The sequence below is a fragment of the Cydia splendana genome, chromosome 22 (assembly GCF_910591565.1).
Source record: "Cydia splendana chromosome 22, ilCydSple1.2, whole genome shotgun sequence".
NCBI lineage: Eukaryota > Metazoa > Arthropoda > Insecta > Lepidoptera > Tortricidae > Cydia > Cydia splendana.
The window spans coordinates 7830042-7851508 of NC_085981.1; the positions used below are offsets into that span (position 1 = coordinate 7830042).

The 21467-nt window shown below is 36.6% G+C and overlaps 1 protein-coding gene across 1 annotated transcript in view; it reads right to left on the bottom strand.

Annotated features, from left to right (window-relative positions):
• Positions 1 to 21467, bottom strand: part of LOC134801516 (IQ motif and SEC7 domain-containing protein 1) — a 266858-nt gene that overhangs the window by 28763 nt on the left and 216628 nt on the right. The window lies entirely within an intron of this gene.

Below are 21467 nucleotides of genomic sequence, written 5' to 3' on the forward strand. Positions count from 1 at the left end.
TCAAATGTAGCACGAGTAATATGTGCAAATGTTGACGTTTCATCTCAGATAGGTACGAGTAGGTATTTAATTAAATTTAGTATATTATATAAACTGGAAACGTACATTTTACTAACACAAATTACAACAATAAAAATAACAAGTAGATAAACACATAAACAAGAGACCGAATCATCGAAAATTCACCAACAATACTGATGATTTTACTCTTCAATTATGTAAATAAAATTTACAAATTTGCAATGCATCAACTATGAAATTTTGTTGAAAATGATCATAAAGGTTTTATCATAATGACCGTAAATGGTTAATACAATCGCGAGTTCTGGTGCAAATATAATTCAAGATTTCGCCAAGCGGATAGAAAATATAAAAGTTTATCATCTGAAATTCAGAAAATATTTCTGGCATAAGTATTCTTGGCTCCGGTCACAGGCCAAGAATTTAAACGTCCCCTACGTACTATAGAAATTTTATGTAGAATTTCATAAGCCCCAACTCACTTTCAAGCGTTATTCTTAAGGCGTTTTTTTTCATTATCTTAATTAAATGTTTGCCCAGTAAAGGGAATTCTGGGCCGCTTTTGTAAGAAACAAACAAATGCTTTTCCTGATTTAAAGTCGCCATCCCTGCCGCTCGCATTTGATCAGATAAGGATGGAACGACCTCATTAGTTAATGAAAATTCGTGATATACGATGATAATATGTTGCTTATAAGGGAGTCCTTTAAGGTTCCGTACTAGGGCCGGTGTTATGGTTACTGTTAAGGGCCTTTTTGAGAACTCAAAGACCGTATCGCAAGACCATAAAGCGCTTAACAGTACTAATATGATAATTCCACATACTCTGGGGGGTCAACAGAGCGTGTCAAAATTACTGTAACGTGGGTACCGACCAGTTAGTCGGACAAGCTACTAGTATTTGTTATAATTATAACAAGAGAAAGGCTGGACAAGTGTTTTGATTTCTTAGATGTATAACATGTTTGATGCCAAGACGTATTCAATCACGGTTATAGACAAATTAGACAGTTACATTACTAAATGCTAACCTTTGCCAAATTTTTACGTGAACGATTGGTTTTGGTCACAATCTAGTAATACCTTAATACGACTTACCTAATTTGTTAATGAGTGCTAAAAACTCATTGAGATCGAGAGAACAACTTATGTGTTTTAATAAAAAAAAGTTAAAAGATTTGTTTCATGATGAACACTTTAGAAAACAAACAATACACTCCGTTTGTTAAGATAAGCCCGTACCAAAAGCTACTGCACTCTAAACTTCGAAATACCAACACTGAGCTGAAAGCGTGAAGAAAGTGCTGTCGGCATTAAGTCCTACTTACCCGAATGTCGAGAAATTCCGCGACCTATTTAGTCGCCGCGGAGGCTTAAGGCTTCGGCAACTTACAACGAGATAATTTTAAAGTTGGGAAATGTAGGTAAAGTTGACACGGAGATAAAGTTGATGAAAATGTAAACACTAATGTGATGAAACTGCTAGATCCTTATTTAGATGCCGTATTTTACGAACTAAGTAACTGAATGTGAAAAGAGCAAAGCCATGTATTAGCATATGACACAGTATCTACTGAAAGTAATGCATAATGTGTGCATAACATTTCATTTATTTGGTATATTTGTTATACTGATAGATATCTGTACATCTTATAAAACAAAGTCCCTCGCCGCGTCTGTCTGTTTGTATGTCCGCGATAAACTCAAAAACTACTGAACGGATTTTCATGCGGTTTTCACCTATCAATTGTGATTCTTGAGGAAGGTTTAAGGTATAATTTGTGAAGGGAAACCCGTGAGTGTTGAATAAACTTAACCTAATATGTACCTACAGAAATAAATAATACACAGGTACGTATGTTTATGTTGGCAAAACTACTCTTACTAGGATAACCATTAACCAGTCATCTCTAATTTATTCTTGAGCGTAAATCTTTTCAAATATTATTAGAATTATTGATTCCATCTACAAAACATTTATAAAATCAACGGGTCCGAAATTTCTTAACGGGTCGACGATCCTTTAAAAACGTCTCAGTGGAAAATTCTAAACAAGTCCCTTGTGTAAGGACAGAAAGCCAAACACAGAGCGGAAATTATCTCGTTAACGTCTACCGAGACAGAGTTGACTCGTCATCTGTCAATTGTGTGCTTTTTGTGCTCAAGATCGACCTTTTGTTGGTGGGACTTGATCAGAGAGGACGGTCATCGTTGGTAACAAGCGTGACAAAATAGAGGATAAATGAAAGTAGTTATTCTAGTACAGTCGCCGTCAGATATATCGGAGCGGCCAAGGCGCTCACAAATATCTAAACACGCCTCTATTGTCAAGGCGTTAGAGTGCGTGTTCAGATATTGTGCACGCCTTGGCCGCTCCAATATATCTGATGGCGACTGTACAACTTCAAATTAAATCAACACATTCTTAACACTTGGATTCGAATAATAACAATTTTAATTTAAAACTGTTGTCACGAGTGACATCAGAGTTTTCGGAAAAAACGTCGATGGATATCTCTAGGTTTATGTTACGTTTTAGTTTAGGTACGTTCAATAAATATAAAATTTTACATTAACGACTGTTATTTACCTTCATGAAATTGTGTCTACTAATGTAAAACTGTCTGTCTACTACTGGCATCTTATATATTCCTGGTTTATCGTTACGTTACAACATTCTTATCATCTAACACACAGTGTAGTTGTGTCCAATCAAAAAGAACTCTTCCCAACTGTCACACTTGGAAACTCGGAATGGTGCCAACATAATGAAATGAACACGTATCGCTAAAATGACCACCCAAGTTAAGAGGAACAAAAATTTCGCCATGTTACTTCATCATTACCGTACATAGGCCTATGTTCAGCAATAGACGTCTTATGGCTGAGATGATGATGATGACCTTACATAGTGTGAAGCCGAACTTAGAAAATTATTAGAACTGTTTAGTACCAAATAGGTAAGTACTAAGTTCTTGTCAATAAACTACTCTACCACCAATCCCAACACTAATTCATTCCTTATTACCACCGTCCATATTGAAAACGCTGATTACTGTCCCAACATCCCCATAAGGTCATATCCCAATAAGTAAATCGCGTCGCTTACGTCATTTTAGAGCTGGCATTCGCCAGCGCAGCGTACCTTGACAGTGGGCGCTCGAGCGATCCGAGCGTGACCGACGCGTTATAATAGTCGATGACTGGATACCGTACGAGATTACTGGGGCAATTTCTACTTCTGGGAATGCTTGGACATTGGAGTGTAGTGATAGGTGATGATTTATGTATATATCCTTAATTGGTAACTTTTCATCGTCAACATTATCATCACGGACCGAGCTAGCTTGGGCAAAAATGCTTTTGGATGTCTGGCCGGCTGTTATCCGCTACAGATCGTATTTCTCAACCGAATCTCCGCTCGCAGTTTCGCTAATTATATAGTTTTGTTGAGCTATTAATGGTCATATGAACGAATCCGCATTCGGAACTAAATGTTTATTGGAAATTTATGTATGGTATTCGAAAAGGAGTGAGGATCTCGACTTTTACAAATGGAATCATCGGAATACAAAACAAACAATGAAGATGTATAGATATGTAATAACACGACGAGGCAAATATTTTGCCTAAAACATTTCGGAGCGAGATGAAACTGCAGTCGTTAAAAGAAATCGTTATACCACCCAATTAGACCCGATTGGATACTCAAATAGCTTCAACGTTATGATGAAAACAAAAATAGAATCCTTTCAACTCAACATTGAAAAAATGAATAAACATTTCACTCAAAATGTTCTAATCAACCTTAACTCAAACAGAAACGCAGACGTGAAGTAAACAATGAAAATCGTGGGTATCCTGTTAGCAGAGAAAATAAACGGAGACGGTTGTCACGATCTGTGCCGTTTAGGTGAGAAAGCAGGTGGAAAAGAGACTGATTATTGTGATAGGTATCTTTAGAAATCTGTATATTTCCAATGGGCATTAGAAATGTTAACTTTAGACAGCGTGATAGAAAAAGTTTTAGTGGCGACAATGAATTAAAATATCTTCAGTTTCAGGCAACTAGTGGTCCATAGATAAATTCCTTTAAAACTAGCATGCATATGACAAAATGTATACAACTGATAATGATAACTAATAACCACACATTATGCCTACGATGCATGTCAGGGAGTCGGCCACGGAACCGCCAAAACTAGACACCCTCAAGATCAAAACTTCTGCTTGGTGAAATGCAATGCGGTAATAATTTTGACGTAAAACACACAGTTCGTTAAACATTCGACGACCATTCAAATAAAAGTCCTGGTCCTTATATCTAAAGACTTCAATAAAGAACGTACAAGAAAATATGTACACAAGCGGCGCATAAAATGAGTATAAGTACTTAAGGAACGCGGTTTATAAATGATTTGTAAATTACAGTCATATTTGCGAGGGGAAGGCTGGTAAATAAACCTTTTTCTGTCATCAAACATTTCAAACGACTTTCAATAAGCATATCAAACGCAGTGGGGTGTTTCGAGTATTTTTTTATGTTTATTTAACTTAACTTCAAGGGAATCGTAATTGCCCGAATATCGATTCCTTTGGCTTTTCACCGAAGATTCAAATATAAAAAAGTTTTATGTTATGCTATCGCTCTTCACAATTCGTCTAACAAATTGATTGAGCGATTTTGTATTTCCTTCTTCCTTCCTCCATATGTAACACAGTTATTATCAGAGAGCGGAATAGTCATAGCAAAACATAAATGTCATAGTGATAAAACATAATATTTTATCGAATTTTTCCGTTACCAGTGTTTTTTAAATATAAAAAAGCCAATCATCGTATTTATGTTGTTCCTACTTTATGATACTAATAATATGAGTATTTTATCGCTTATCGATAGTCCATACAATATAAATATATGGTTCTCCCCCTGTGATATTTGTGGTTTATCTATATGAACAATTGAACAATATGTACTTCCCGCTCATTTTTCATTACATTAATGTAATTATAGAAACTTTTTTACATCCTTAAAAATTCCTAGTCGTTTTTATGAACAGGTTCCATTACTCTACAATACATAACTAGTACCTACCTACTCATATAGTTAGAATTTTTGTAAAACCTGTCAAACGTTTTCCAAAAGAATTATCAAATTTTATGGAGTGAAATTATTGCTGAATATAACTACACATTTGTAGCCACTGTTAGAATCCCGTTAATATACCCGAGAGAACGATTAGAGAACGTGAATAAAGTAAACACTGCAACTGGGCAAATGCAATGAAACAATTCAGAGACAACTAGTTCTAAAACTTTCAGAGTGGTGTTTGCAAAGTGGATTCGGCATGTAATTACAGATGATTCCAAGCGCCTGATGAGTCGAAAGCTCAATTTAAGAAATAAATTCATCACATGTGTCTAAATTTAGTAAAAGGTCCCACTTTGTCAATTGTAACATTTAAATGTAATCAAATCGCACTATTGTATTGGCTGGGTCTGCAGATCTATCACAGGAGGGGCGCGACAGTATCTCGCCCTCGAGATAGACTACCCGCCTTTTTCTAACTGTGTAGACAGGGACGGGCGGGCGAGATATAGTCGCGCCCGTTATGTGCTAGGCCTACTGAAAGGTATAAATATTTAGTCTAACGGTCGTGCTGACCGCTCATTTGAGTTAAACAAGTGATGTTGATGTTAGTACAGAATGGTCTAGGACAGCATTTCCCAAACTATGGGACGCGAGCGAATATTGAGTGGGCCCTGAAAGTACTAAGGTAACATAAGGGTCACCAATACGGATTTATACCCCCTTTTTAAGGCGACCAAGAGTAGGGCCTTAAAATGGCAGTTTTTGTTAGGTGGATCGGAGTTAACTTTGGGAACCCTTGGTCTAGGATGCACCATGCTCCATGAACTAGCATGCAACAAAGATTCATGTGGGATATTTTATAAATTATAATAAAGAGCGTATCGGTCTTCGTACAAGCATCCCTCGAGTTCTCTGATGCGTAGCTAAACGTTAGACACAGTAGAGATGTCTGCATCTCACTTCTACGTATTGCTGGGTCCTGTCATCAGTTACTGAATTAAGTAAAGTGTGTAAAGGGCTTGACACTGGCTGCCTGATAATGCGCTTTGGGCAATGTGGAACACAGCCTGGCTGATAATTCTCATTGGTGGAGCGCAGACGATATGAGTTCCCGGGAAAACCAATGTTACTTGACTTCGAGATCTGTAACAACTGTGACTAATCACAGACCGCACATATACTGGTTCTCTTGAGCCTTCGCTAGGAGCGCCATCTAGACGATTAGAGCAGTTTGTCGGCAACGGAATTGCATCGTCACATTCGAGTAACACCCACGATGCACGTTTCGAGGGTTGTCGGTAGGTAATGCCGAATATTTGTGAGCTTCCATTTCAGTGCAACTCCCACGCCCCATGGCATATTTTGATTAGGGTTGCCAATTCAGCAGTACGGCTACCACCAGTTTCACACTGACACATTCGCTAGCGTGGGCGTAACTTACTTTCTAATGCTGCTCTCTCGTACTGGCATATTAGTGCGAACGAGATGTATAGAAAGTAAGTTAAGCAGCAGACGTTAGCGAATATGTCAGATTGACACTATTAAGGCATTCGTGGTAAGTTCACGTAAATCTTTGCAAAATTTATAGATATGTCAAGATTCTGAGTAGATCATTGCAGGATTGTCTAAATTACTTGTTTCTTTTTATTCAATTTTAAATATTTTAAGTGCTACAGCTACTATTGTTAACTTTCAGTTACATTATATTCTCTGACTTATTTCCTTTCTGAGTGCAAACGAGCATTTGTATTTTCACTCAACTAACAACCCTATTAATTCCAACATTACCAAACGAACTCAGCATATTTCATAGTACGTATTGTTTCAGAATGTCCTACTCACAAACACAAGCACGAGTCAACAACTAAGAGCAACCAGTATATGGCCGTTCTCTGATTACGTATAACTGTTACGGATCTCGAGGTCAAGTTAAATTGGCATTCGACTCGAACTACATGCGTTTGCGCACTGGGAATATACGCGGCCTGTAAACTATTGCGGTTCGTTAGCAAAGTTGTACATAACAAGCCATAACTGCAATATTATCAGAACCACAATTAACGTGTTACATTTCCGGCCTCTGTTTTACTACGTTATATTCAATTTTCATTTTAAACTCGCTCAAAATTTTGAAATTGGGGCAACAATATGTTGATTTGTAAATGATTTAATTAAGTTTTCCACTTCACATCTCTATTAGGGAACCAAATAAGGAAAAACTGGGCTTTAGAAACAATATTAGTGTTGGGAGCGGAGCGGAGATATTTTTGAGCACCTCGACCACTCCGATATATCTGGCAACTGTACATTTGACTGTCAGTGTGTTTTTTTAGCCTACTTAGTGTCTTGTCCCACTGCTTGGCAAATGCCTCTCCTCTTTTTTCCATTCAGTCTAGTATGTACGTTATTTCATCATACGACATTTCAATTAGTATGACGTTATCGACAATACAGGGTGATTCAGGAGACGTGAGCAGGACTAATACTGCGCATTTCGTAAATTATAAGCAACACATTCGTATCAGTATTAGTGAGGTTAACGTTAATTTTCTAGTCGTGTTGAAAAAAAAGTTATTAATTTATTTACGACATGCGTGGTCAGCCTAAAATTAGAATACTAAACTACCGATATTCTGTGTCAAATTGAATGTCACCACTGTCATCGCGGTCTGGTTACTTTTGAAAACTCGTATCTCACTCAAGTTTGACAGTTTATTTTCTTCGTAATCAAAAATTAAAGAGGTTTTATGCTTATTAATTAGGTCTTGTAGGGTGACCATGATTGTAGAGGATTAAATTTGCCCTCACCAAAAAGTTAAAAAATAGGAAAAAGTCTGGCTGTTTGACCTAAATACGACGGTGATCGATCAATTATCAGTTACTGAGTGTGCAGGATTAGTCCTGCTCACGTCTCATGAATCACCCTGTATTGATATGTTGTCTAAACTAAAGTAGACTAAAAATGAAGAAGAAATTTCAAGTGGTAGGGTACAAAAAGCTCTCAAACACTATTGAACAATGATTTAATTATAAGTAATTAAATAATGGCTAGGCACTAAATTTTTACTTAAAGGTATTTTAAAGAGCCGTCTTTTCTAACTAAAAATAATACAGAAACTTTCCCAAGTAATATCCATCTTCCGTTTTCAATCACACTTCGGTTTCGCAAAACGAAACTTGCAACGCTCATGAAAGTGGGAATTCAAAACTGTCATTTGCTTTCGACCTTGAAGATTTTTACATCATCAATATCTTTGCGGTTGCGGCTAGTTTGTCTGATGAGTTTGTGGTAACGGTGAACAAAATCGATTAAAAACTGTAGTCATTTGATAACATCTCATCTATGACTGTTAGTGTTTATATCATAACACTAAAATTGGCACATATCGAATGTGCCCAAAAACTTAAGCTAAATCGTTAGAGGTTAGAGTTAGACCAAGGAAAGTCTGCAGCGATTTTGATAGCCCACGCACACAAATTAAATACAAGGGATCAATCAGTTCGGGCAAACCTCGAATAAAATATATATTGTATGTTAAGAGCATTCGTGATAGTAACGTTTCGTCCAAACTATATTTTTCTCATCAAACTTAGTTTGAACAGTAACCAAATGTGGGTCCTGTCTCTACAAAGTTGTATGAGTTCACGTAAAACTTCATACATATTGACCAAACGATCTGCACTCGGCATTTCGTAGTTAATTAAAACTTTAACTGCACGGGTAAAGTGTTCCATTTTCAATGTTTCCTAGCAAATAGTAATTAATGTTTAAGAAGATTCTGTTTGGCAGCTCGTGCAAACTTAAAGCTCCGAGAAGTAAAATGGAACATGTACTTTGTAGTAAGGCTTTATTGCATGCAATCTTTGTCTGTTATAAAGCTACTCTTATTAGGTACTTTAAACCTTTACACTGTGATAAAAAAATAAGCTCTATAACTGTCACAACTGTTTAAAATGGAATAACTAAATTGAAAATACATTATCACATATCATCTGGATTTATATTCAGCTTTCAAAAAGTTTTTGACACAACATTTATGTCGGTTTTACATACCATACGAGTACCTTAATTATTTCCTTTAGGTACCTATTTCGAAATTCGAAAAACGGATTAGTTATTTTGAGTTATTTCTTTTTTGATTTAGTGCTTCCGAGTATAACTAATCGAAACTTAACTCTGTATAGTTACTGTCTCATATTTTTATGCGTGTTTAAATACCTACACACACAGTTAAATAACCGTCATGTATTGTGAGATAACAAAGCCTGTTTTCTTAAAATCCCTCAGACCATTGTAAATGATCAATCCATTATTAAGGCTCTTCTGCCGCATCGTTTATCTTTCATACGCGCTCGGAAAAACCAGCCTACCTTAACAAAACCATATCTATATTCAAAAACTCATTCAAATATGAAACTTGTCCGCAAATGATAAGGTATAAAGTCGAATGAGCTTTAAAATGGAGATATGGTGTTTAGGTTTGAGCGATCTTTACACGCGTGTTGACGTCATTAGGGAAACGGGGTCTTGAAAAATTCAGCGTCCGATAATTGATCAAAGTGCGCCCCTATTCAGGCGGCTTAGCACGGTCGCGTTTTTATCCCTTGTCACCATGCCTGTCACGTTCTAACAAGTATGTAAGTGCGAAAGGGACGCGCATAGTGATAGTCGATAAAAATGGAACCGTGCTGAGCCCGCAGGTGAGGTAAACATGATACAATAATCGCGAGGCCGAGAAAATGGAGTGATCTAAGAATAACAAAGGAAATTTACGAGCCCGAATCTAGATTTTTGGTCCAATTATAAATATAATTCCATGGCATAGCTGAAAATCTAGATTGCTAAAACTCTTCTTCCTACAATTTTTATAAATATCTCTGATGACACTACGTTGGAATAAACAGATACGCATATTATGCGTGCGTGCATGCGTATTTTGTCAGAAACGTTGTGGGGTAAGTAATATAATATATACCGATTATTAATATAAAATTCACAAAATATACGCTTATTTTGTATAATTTTGAATAATATAAGGTTTGCATTGTATAAAACCCGAATTGTATAATGTTAAAATGGCTAATTTGTTTTTAAATAACATTCAATGTACTTAGATAATTTCATGTTGTATAAATGTGACCCGCATACTCAGTTTCTTCGGTCACGTCTCGAGACGAAAAATGACTCCATGGAGCGCCTAGTGGTGCAGGGTAGAGCAAACGGAACAAGACCGCGGAAAAGGCCACGTATGCGATGGACTGATCAAATTAAATCTGCCAAGGAAAGACCCCTGAACGCAATTGCCAGAATGACCTCCAACCGCGGAAAATGGCGAGAAATCGTACGGCAAACAACATCTGTGCCTGATGTCAGCAGTTGACCACGACATGTTGATATTATAAGACGCACCCTTTTCTCCTAATTTCAATTCATCGACTACAGTAATGCGTCTTTTAAAAATAAGCCTTAAATTGTAACACAAAACCTAATCTCTGAGTGCAACTAATATTATGTCACAGGATACAAAAGTTAACCTGCACTCACTTTTAATCTGCTCTAATAAAGAGCCCAATTACTCCAAACCCTGGCTGTATGCCAGCGTTGGGCAACGATCGGCGAGGAATAGACCCCTCAACTCCATGTTTCGGTATTGACCTGACCTACATCACGAACGAGTTGCAGCCGGAGTGGCCGGAAGTATAAATTTAATCGAGGCTCAGGAGAACTGTGAAACGGGAACTCTTAAAGAAACAGTATACGAAAATAAGAATTAAAACATTTCAAAAAGGCCACTCCAGTAACTATTGGCCAAATTTCGCTCTCGATTTCGCTTTCGGAATTATGGATGGTTTTATCCACGTGATAAAATAACTGTCACTTTTTAACACCGCGGGATAGAAAGTGACGGACACCGTTTTATCTCGCTGTCACGTAGACAAGAACGACCATAATATCCGTACAGGTTCGATAGTTATATCGATTTTTTTGTCGATTTAATTTTTCAAAATAGAAGACTCACTAGTATAAAAGGTCGATCTTCAATATGTTGACAGCTTTGTATACCTGGGCTCTACCATATGTAATGATGGGTCGTGCGAAGCGGATGTACGAAAACGGATTGGTATGGCAAAAAGCGCAATGACTCGACTAAACGGGATTTGGTTAGACCGAGCAATCTCCAAAAAAAACAAGATTGGACTGGTGAAGACTTTGGTGTTCTCGATCTTCACTTACGGCGCGGAAACTTGGACCCTGAAAAAGGCCGACAGAGCTCGCATTGATGCGTTTGAGATGTGGTGCTGGAGGCGAATGCTTCGAGTGCCATGGACAGCCCACCGCACAAATGTGTCCATCCTACAAGAAGTGGGAGTTACTGTCAGGCTGTCAACCATCTGTCTTCGCAGAATTTTTGAATTCTTTGGACACATAGCCAGAAAGAAAAATGACAACCTGGAAATGCTTCTGGTAACGGGGAAAGTCCAAGGAAGGCGACCACGTGGAAGAAGCCCAATGCGATGGACAGATCAGATCCGCGAAGGCACTAAATCTAAAATCCACGATGCACTGCACACTGCTGAAGATCGCAACAAGTGGAAGGAGTTAGTCCACAAAATAATTCGTGGAGGCCACGACCCTCAGCAATGAGGAATACGACACAAGGAGGAGGAGTATAAAAGGTGAGACTCAACTTTAATACCTCTGTTTTGCTACTCAATTAGGTATATAATGGACATAAAGCTCGAAAAGCAGTAAAAACAACGCCTTGTTCCCAAGCAACAATCCCCGGGGGCGCACTTATGACAAGTAGGGTTTATTTGTCAAATGGAGCGCGACATCCCCCCCATAACCCCACCATTCAGCTGCACAGACTTGATTAATACGCTTGAATGCACCGCTCGTTGCAGGACCGACCCAGTTTTAGTAAAAGATAGACGGTTATTAAAGTGGGACCAGGGCTATGAAAAAATGTTTTGGGGGTTATAAATGTTGGAGTTTTAAAAGGCTTATTTATAGCTATGTATTGAGCATCAGCGGATTGACATGCAATTTAGTGAAAATGCTGAGTATGACAAATCCGTGCTTATCTTAGTTAAAAATTCTGAATTGATAAATAAATCCACATCTTCTAGAAAAGAATTTCCCAAGTAAGAAATATAGATCTATAATATATAGGTACATACATATCTACATAAGTGGCCTTGAAGATGCCAAATTTTTTATACTTAAAGGAAAATCATACAAACTAGTTCGACTTACAGAAAAGCATATTTTTTCAAACATCCTTAGAGTATTCTAATTCTAATTCTTAATGCCAATTTGTGAAAAAGGTGTAATTTTTTCGACGAAGAATATGTGAGAATTGTAAGGGGGAAATTCAAGGAGCTGGAGGGGAGAAGGACTGGGAGCTCTTCTACAAAGACCAGAAGTCAAACTGCGGTCTAATAACTATGCATACGACACTGTTCGAGAGACCCTGCACTTTATACCATAAGACTAATTAAAAACGTGTCATCAAAGTAAATACTTAATTGAAAATTGTCTAATTTAAAAAAGTCTAAGTACAAAAATATGGTATAAATAATGGTATCCTGATAAAGTATCAACCCTACCTTCAGGGGACCGGGATAGCCAGTTTAAAAAAAACTAGGTTGCTCTCATTATTTGCGCTTTTTACTGCGTAATAGCGATGTCGGCGCACAGGGAATAAAAATCCTTGTTGCTATGCACATAAAGTTCCAAATATATTGTAAAAGATCTTAAAAGTTTCCTATTCATATTTTTCTACGAATTGTTTGCTTAATTTAAATTTTCAATCATAACATTTGACGTTTATTTAAACAATTGGTTTTAGCAGGAAATTAATAGTCTACATAGTGAAGTATATGTTCGGATAATTTGCATAAATTACCACGCTTAGTTAAAAATAACATCGTATTCAAATATACGTAATATTACATGTTATCAATATCATTCGTAAATTTATTAAGTACAAACCTTTGATTAAAAATTTTAAATCATTCCGAGCAATCCGCAAAAACATTAAATCAAATTAGTCCATATAGTTATTTTGTGTATTTCAATTTAAAATTAATTGATGGTTACTTTTTGTCAAAATTCCTCGTTCGATAATATACCAAGTCCATTATAATAACCTCGACATCAACTCCAGACCAGATTCGGTACCGAAATAACTGGCTTCCTATTAGGTCCCATCAGCTAAAAAGTGCCCACTGAAAAAAATTATTATCCGAACTCATTGAGTGATTCAAAAACTAACTGAATCATAAGTAGTCATATTAAATATATTAAGAACGGGTCACTCACGTATTTTACGTAAAAGTCGAAAAACGCTCGACATGTTTCACTCCGTACCGAGGAATCTAAATTCGTATCATATCGTAGGAGGTGTGGGAATTTAAGTCATACAGAAATAAAGTTTGATCAATATCCTAAAACCAATTTGTTAGCTGATGTAACACATAGGTCGCAAGTTCTAATTTTTGTGTAGCAAAATATTTGGTTACTGTTTTGCAAACATATTTATCTTTCAGTGCCGTCCCTTTGAAATGGCAGCCAAAACTCATCACAATAAAATGTGTACCACAAGACCTTGGCCGATGTCCAGCCGTCTCTACAACCTTCGAACGTAAACGAACGAGCTTTTAAAGCCTTTTCTATTTTATTTGTGTTGTGTTGTATGTGGACAAAGTTTCCTAACGGTCTAATTTAGAAATAGAAACATAAGAAAACAAGAAAGAGTAGGGATGGACGCGTTGCGAGGGCAGAATAACGCGCTGGAAACTATACCCACATTGTAATGTAATGCCTGTAAGCTAATATGCTCTAAGCCCAGGGTATAGCGGCTTGGAGAGCACTGGTGAAGAGTGTCCACATTCGTCACGTCCCTCAGTGATAAGGATACGACAAAGAAGAACATAAGACCCAGGAGCTTTTATCGCTGCCTGTTTTATATAATACTAGGCTGCGTTGCTTCAATATAGGGTCCTTATATCGTGTTTCGATATTTATCACCACACCAGCGACAGTAGCATGGTCGCATTTTTATCGCCTGTCTTGTCACTTTCGCACTTACACACTTGTTAGAACGTGACAGGCAGGCGATAAAAACGCGACCATATGCTACGGCCGCAGGACGATCGCATGTAGTCAAATTTTGGCTGCAAGATTTGACCTAATTAAACTAACAAACGGCCGAGTAGAACTGCATAAAACTGGTAAAAAGGTTTGAGTAAGTGAGTAAGGCCCACTTGCACCATCCCACTAACCTGGGGTTAAGCGGTTAAACCGTTAAACCAGTGTTAAATTGTACTGGTAACCATGGCAACTCCAGGTTTACCCGGTTAACCCCGGGTTAGTGGAATGGTGCAAGTGGGCCTAAGTAAGTATTTAATAAACAATTTATTGTACGGAACAAGGATATGAAATTGAAAGTAGGTACATAAGCGGTATCTCTTCCAGCTAACCTAACCTCAAAATTATTTTGAATTCAGAACCTAGGTTACAGCTTGGAAGCCGCAACGATTTTCAACCTGATCTTTGTCGATTTCGAAACTACCTAGGTACTGGGATATTTGTTGGCAAATTGAAATCTAGATAGATTTACAGGGGCATGCAATGCAGGATATCTAACGGAGGATTTATGTTAGAGCTAGGCATACGGTGCGGGGACTCGATAAGGCATCGGATTCGGATATTGACGTAGCAGGAAATGTAATGGTAATTTCAAAATGCTAAATGCTGCTACATTGGTTTAAACTAAAGTTATACTAGTGGTTCTGTGAGTTGTAGATCTTGAATGACTTCGCCATTTCGAAATGCGAATTGAGCGTAGTAAGTAGGGTTGCCAACCGTACTATATTATATAGTATTGTACTATATTTTGGCTCTCTGTACTAAATACTTTTGGAAAAATATATAGTACGCTAAAATACTATATTTCCAATTAAACGTATATTACACTCATGTTTAGTATTTTATCTAAAAGTACTATATTTTTTTGATGTGTACTATATTTTTGATGCCTTATTCTGGAAAATACTATATTCCACCAAAAAAAAGTTGGCAACCCTAGTAGTAAGGGACTCAAAAGCGCACGAGATGTAAATAACTTTGATCTCGTGTAGTACACAAAATTGTTCACCTGAGCAGTGAGAACATACCTATTAGACAACTTGAAAAATGTAATCCTTCTTCATCACTTAATACCTGCACTCATGTTTTCTTAAGATATACAAACATTACAAACAGTTAAGTTTAATTACCGCAATCGAACACAAAAACAAAACGTAATAATAAATTTCAGTATAGTACGTCGGTTCCTCACTCTGCGGCCCTGACCACCGGCAGCTTGGGCCCTGCCCCGCTACCGGCGGCACCCTAGGTTAGGTTTTTTTATAATGTGTTTATATGTATTTTTTATTGTTTTGTAAGTGTTTTTATATTTTACTTTTATATTCATATTATAAAAATACCTAACTTAAGACGAAAAATAAATAAAGAGAATTTCAGTAAAATAATATGGAAATAACGAACATCAACTGACACTTCAAACGACAACTTTTTTTTTGTAAAAAAAAAACTTTGTAAGATACGGTCCGAATTGCGGATACGTACTATTTGTCAACTATGGTAGAAATTGTTAAAAGTAAAATAATTAATTTTGCGTGATAATCTGTGTACTTTTTGAGTTCATTATTTTTATTGTACAATAAAATACCTATAAGTATTTTATCAGTTTTTATCAAATGTTAAACTTTATTTTTATTAATTAATTATTAAGAATTCATACTCGTACGTGGAACGATGCGGTCTGAAGTTTTCGGGGGACTATTATAAACCCTCAATATACCGTTGAATGTCGTTTTAACTTTATTTGTCTGTTTCTTTTTGCTAACAGTGTGAAAGGGACAGAGATAATAGAACCCAAGTATTTCGAACTTGTATTAGACCTCGCATGTTCGCAGCAAAATCGCATTTTGCTCACTGTTTTTAAGAAGCAAAGTACCCCTTGTTCGAGCTGCTGAGGTGAAAAAAATATTTTTGGTGTATTCCTTTTGGTTCCCGCTTTATGAAATCGAGTAAATAGAATTCAACGAAAGAAATCAAGAATAATTTGTTTTTAACAATTTACTTACATTTATTTATTTATTTAAACTTTATTGCACAAAAGAAAAACTTATCGTACAAAAGGCGGACTTAATGCCAAAAGCATTCTCTACCAGTCAACCTTAAGGCAAAGCAGAGAGATTGTGGGCGGTGCAACTGCTACTACTACTAATAAAATGTAATATAAACCGCAAAGCTAATTCAAAAATTTAACACATATGCAAGTACATCAAAATATACACGATACATATAGGTACCTCACATTTAAATATATACAATAAAATATATAAATTATATAACTAAAACTAGGAATCCTTCATTCTACCAGCAAAGAAAGCACGTACCGATTTCTTAAAAGCGAACTTGTTTGGGGCATTTTTAATACTAAGGGGGAGTCGGTTCCAAAGGCGCGCTACCTGCACGCAGAACGAATCCGACATGAAGCCAGAGCGATGTGGAGGGATGGATAAGGACATATTGCCAGAAGAGCGAAGCTGACGGTCGCGAGAAACGCCGTAGTATTGAAAGAGGGACTTGAGGTATACAGGAGAGAGTGGATCGTTGAGGACAGAGTATAGAGAGCAAAGCATGCGAACACTGCGTCGTTGACGGATGGGGAGCCAGCCAAGCTGGGAGCGGTATGCAGAGACATGATCGTATTTACGCAGGCAAAAAATTAAACGAATGCAGTTATTGAGAAGGCGATCCAACTTATTGAGAAGTTCTTCAGATAGGTCCGGATAACACACATCACCATAATCAATTATAGGTAGAATTAAAAAATAGGCTGCGCACCTTTTAGAACAACCGACCCACTTTCAGAGCATGAGATATGAAAAATATAAACTCGTAGTGTATCCTATTATAATAAAAATGAATCAATCTACTAAAAACGTAAAGCCCCAGATGGCTGAAATGGCAGAGAGGGAAAACCAGCGCTATACTTGGTAGTAAGGTGCTCTTCTTAAAGTAGATTAACTCTTGGTGGACTAATCAGAGCTAACTAAAGTCAATTTCTTAACTTACGATGCGCACAGTTGTACTTAGTACTTTTCCTTGGCTCTTTTCAGTCTTTTCCTTATTTAAGTTTAATATCTTCCGCGGCTATAAAGTTTATTTCACGCTAGGTGGCAATCAGTGGAGTCGTCCCACCGTAACATAACTAATTTGTTGTGAGGTTTGTTTTTAAGGAAACCGAGTTGTCTGAGATATTTTATTGCATTTGTAAAATCTAGTATAGACATGGCTTGAAATGCATTATCGCTACACTTTCTATTTCTGCATTAGAGTATCCTGAAACCAAGGGGCGCATACCAATTTTTAAAGAGTGAATTATTTCGTTATATGATACTAACTAATCTCAGTTAATGTAGCTAGTACATTAATATTGATGAGCAGGACTAGAGGTTGCAGGTAAGGTCCATATGGGTTTGAATTTTGTTATCTAGACCTAATTTCTGAAACGATATTAGACTAAATATATTATTCGTCCAAGAACTGCCAAATCGCACGAGTATATTGGCAGCTACACTAATAATATTATTCTAATCTAATACTAGAAGTAGATGTCTCCTACAGTACAGTATAAGTTGCATCTAACTTTGAAATGTAAACTTATTTACCAGGCTATCAAACTTAGACGGAAAGTTAAACGTCAATGTTTTACTTCTAGAATTGTTTCTACAACATTCTAAACTGTTGCGACAACAGCTTAAACCTTCAAATTTTCTGCTTAGAATTGGACTTTCTCAGAAAAAGTTAGTCCGAGAAGAAAATTCCCTTATTTAATCTTTGTTTGTAACGAACTTTTAGAGTTTCAACATACATATAGTAATTAAAGTTTTTTCTTTATTTAACAGAAAAAACCTTATTAACAATTATAAATATCCTGTGGCCCCACACTAGGCTATGCCTGTCACGTGGTAAATTATATTTACACGTGATCACGATTGTATTTATGTGCGGTATGATAAGTTATTCAAGTGAGTACACAAACATATGTTGAAGTAACTGCAAAGGCGAGGACGGCTCATCACGTTTGGTCTAGTTTGCCTTGATGAATAATCCTTACAAGCGGAACACACATGGACTACGGTTAGACACATATTTAACGCTAAGTAAATGGGCCTCACAAGTCCATATGCTATGTAAAACTTCTCAGCCATTAACCGCTGATCTGGATGAGACTAGCCCAGGACCTGCTAGCATAAGTTGCGTTCTTGCGCGCGACTATAGAGTCAATGATGACGTGAGTAAGCGACTTCAACTTTATTTTCCGGTGCAACTCATGCTATACGGTCAGGACCGGGATAAGTGGCGTATACGAAGAGAGGCCTATGCTCAACAGTGGGCGACAGGAGGCTAAAATGATGATGATAATGAACCGTTAATAAATAAAAATGTAATGACTTCCATTCAATTCCACCCTACAAGTCCTGGATGTTATGATGTTTGCTTTGTAAATTGTACATGATTTAGACTCTGGACACCTCCACTTACCCGTAGCCTGGTCTCTGGCAGAACCAGGTCCTCGTCAGCTTGGCAGCTTCAATGATAGCTCCCCCGAGGTCACCAATTCTCATGCCAGAGCAGGAGCAACATCCATCGCCCTCTCCGTCTCCCACTAACACTAACTTCGACTCTGACTTCGCCACTTTGAATATACTTTAACTTGTTAGTCCCAAGAAACTCGTCTTTTAGACAATGGAATCCATTTGGGAATTGTAGTCGTCTAAATTGTCGATGACACTTTGAGTTACGCCCCCACACTTCACTCTTCCGTTAAAATTTTCCGAGTTCGAGCACTTGGTAAATATCACCACAAAGTCAGTCGACTTGTTCAAGTCTTAAATTCCTGTTGTAAGAGAAAGACGTTCGTTAATGGATTTAATTTGTACAGATTGGCTCTGTTCATTAAGTGTATTGATAAATCACAAGTAATGGAGACTCGTCTTCTTGAAATTTAACTGCCGTTACTCAGCAAGAAATTGTTAGTAACAAGTTTGTGGTAGAATGAAAGTTTGCACATGCATAAAACTAATATGGCGTATGTTGTTGTATATGACGTATTTTATTATAATTGAACTGATCGATGAAACAAGAATTAACGACAATACGACAAGATCGTTACGTCAGCAATAAGCGTTGTTGCTAACTTGACGAGAATCGATACAAATGACCAAATATCTATTTGGCCATTAATAACATTGAGTAATTTAATGTAACGGCATTTTATACTTGCCCAATAGCCGCAAACGAATAGACACGAACGGCCAAATACGGAGAAATAAAAGACGTAGGTATATAGTTTGTGTTACTCTATGTGTTACGCGTTTTCATATACAGTCTATAAATACTTGTTATGATTGGTATTTTCTAAAGCCATTTGAACATGTTCTCAAAGCGAACCATATTTTGTTGAGATATATTAAATAGTAAGTAAGTGACTTGTTCAATGTTTTTTTTAAACAATATGGCGAAACACAATAAAACTCAAAGAATGCTGCAAATTGATTTGCCAAACATTACTTAAACCCCTACCTATCAAAACCTGATATCCAAACAACAGTAAACTAAGTTACAACTATCCCCCGTTGTCTTCTAAAATAGTTAACTTTGTTTACGAGGTTTCGAGTCAGTAATAGTGTTAGAAACAAAAACATTAGCGGGTTTTTCCGATGGTGATAATTACACTTGTCAATGCTTGTAATCATTATAATAGTGTGAATCAATAGAAGAAAATATAAAGCTTACAATCGCTTCGACTACATTAAGAAAAACCTTGACGAATTGACGATGTCATCATAAACCGGAGATCAGCTTTCTGAGTTTAAGAAGGATGTTATACAAAAACTTAAGCTGACTTTTTAAAACATGATTAACAAAACAAAAGAAATACAATATTGGAAACAATTCAAAACTCACTAAAGAAATAAAGTAAAGATATGAAGAAATTAAAACTGAAATGAGTCAAGACATTAAAAAGGACGAACAGCTGTGCGAAGACCAATTTGAGAAAAATGGACGACATTTTATCAGTCAACGATACAATTTAATTCGAGAATTCCAAACATCCGACTCTAGAGAACCAAGTTACATTGCGATTTAAAAGCAAATGCGGTATTTGGGAACCAAATTAAACTTCGAAGGCCTTTCCATACACATTAGAACTGAGCGTCGGAGCTTTAAAACGGAATTTATATTAACGTCTTTATTAAATTTTCCGTAGCTGACATTAATGTTTTCACTCGTTCATAATATGAATGTATTAATGTGCACATAAAATTTTCTTTCGCTGAAATATCATGTAGATAAAATAGTAATGACTCGTAAAGTCATGGAGAAAGTAACAGTGAGAAAAGGTAAGTGAATATTCTGAATGGAATTCTCATATGCAATGCGATTTAAGATATGTGAAGATATGATATGTGAACGTTTTTTTTTAAACAAGATCGAGACTACCTAATATTAATTACATTATTTATAGAAATAGAAATATGTACTTTATTTGGTGTAAAACATTAAACTTAACCTATAATACATCTTATTCTAATAAGTATAATATTCTAACACCAAAATGGATGTTACTCAACATATGCCGATGACTAAGATATTTAGCCATGGCGCTGGTTTTCAGGGCAACAAGGGAAAACACGATAAAATAAAATAAAACTAAACTAACATATGGCAGAAAGTGAGCTAAACTGTTACTATTTAGAATAGAATAGAATAGAATAGAATAGAAGAAATTTATTCAGAAAACGCTTAAATTTAGGTATTACATGAGACAACAGAACTTTCTTTCTCAATTTTATTTCATTGTTTATCATCTAAAATGTGATGACATTGACGATAAATCAGTGTTTATGACAGTAGGAAATGTACTACACGTGGTAAATGCTCCTAGTGTTACAGAAAAACCACTCTCGGCCCATAAAACAGACCGTATATTCCAAGTTCGAACGGCGGTCGTAATATGGGGCGAATTACTTTTATGGGCCGTCAATTTAATTTGCACTTTGTTTTGCGACCCGTAAACCTAATATTTGCTTCACCCATCAAAAATAAACAGAGATTATTCGCATTGTTGGCTAATAACCAGGAAAATTTGCGGTTTAATCCCAGAACAGCTTTTATTAATACTAAGTATGGAGAATCTTAAAACATTTATGATATTAAATAAAGCCGGCTTATCGTGAAAACAAACGTTGTTTATATCTCAAACGG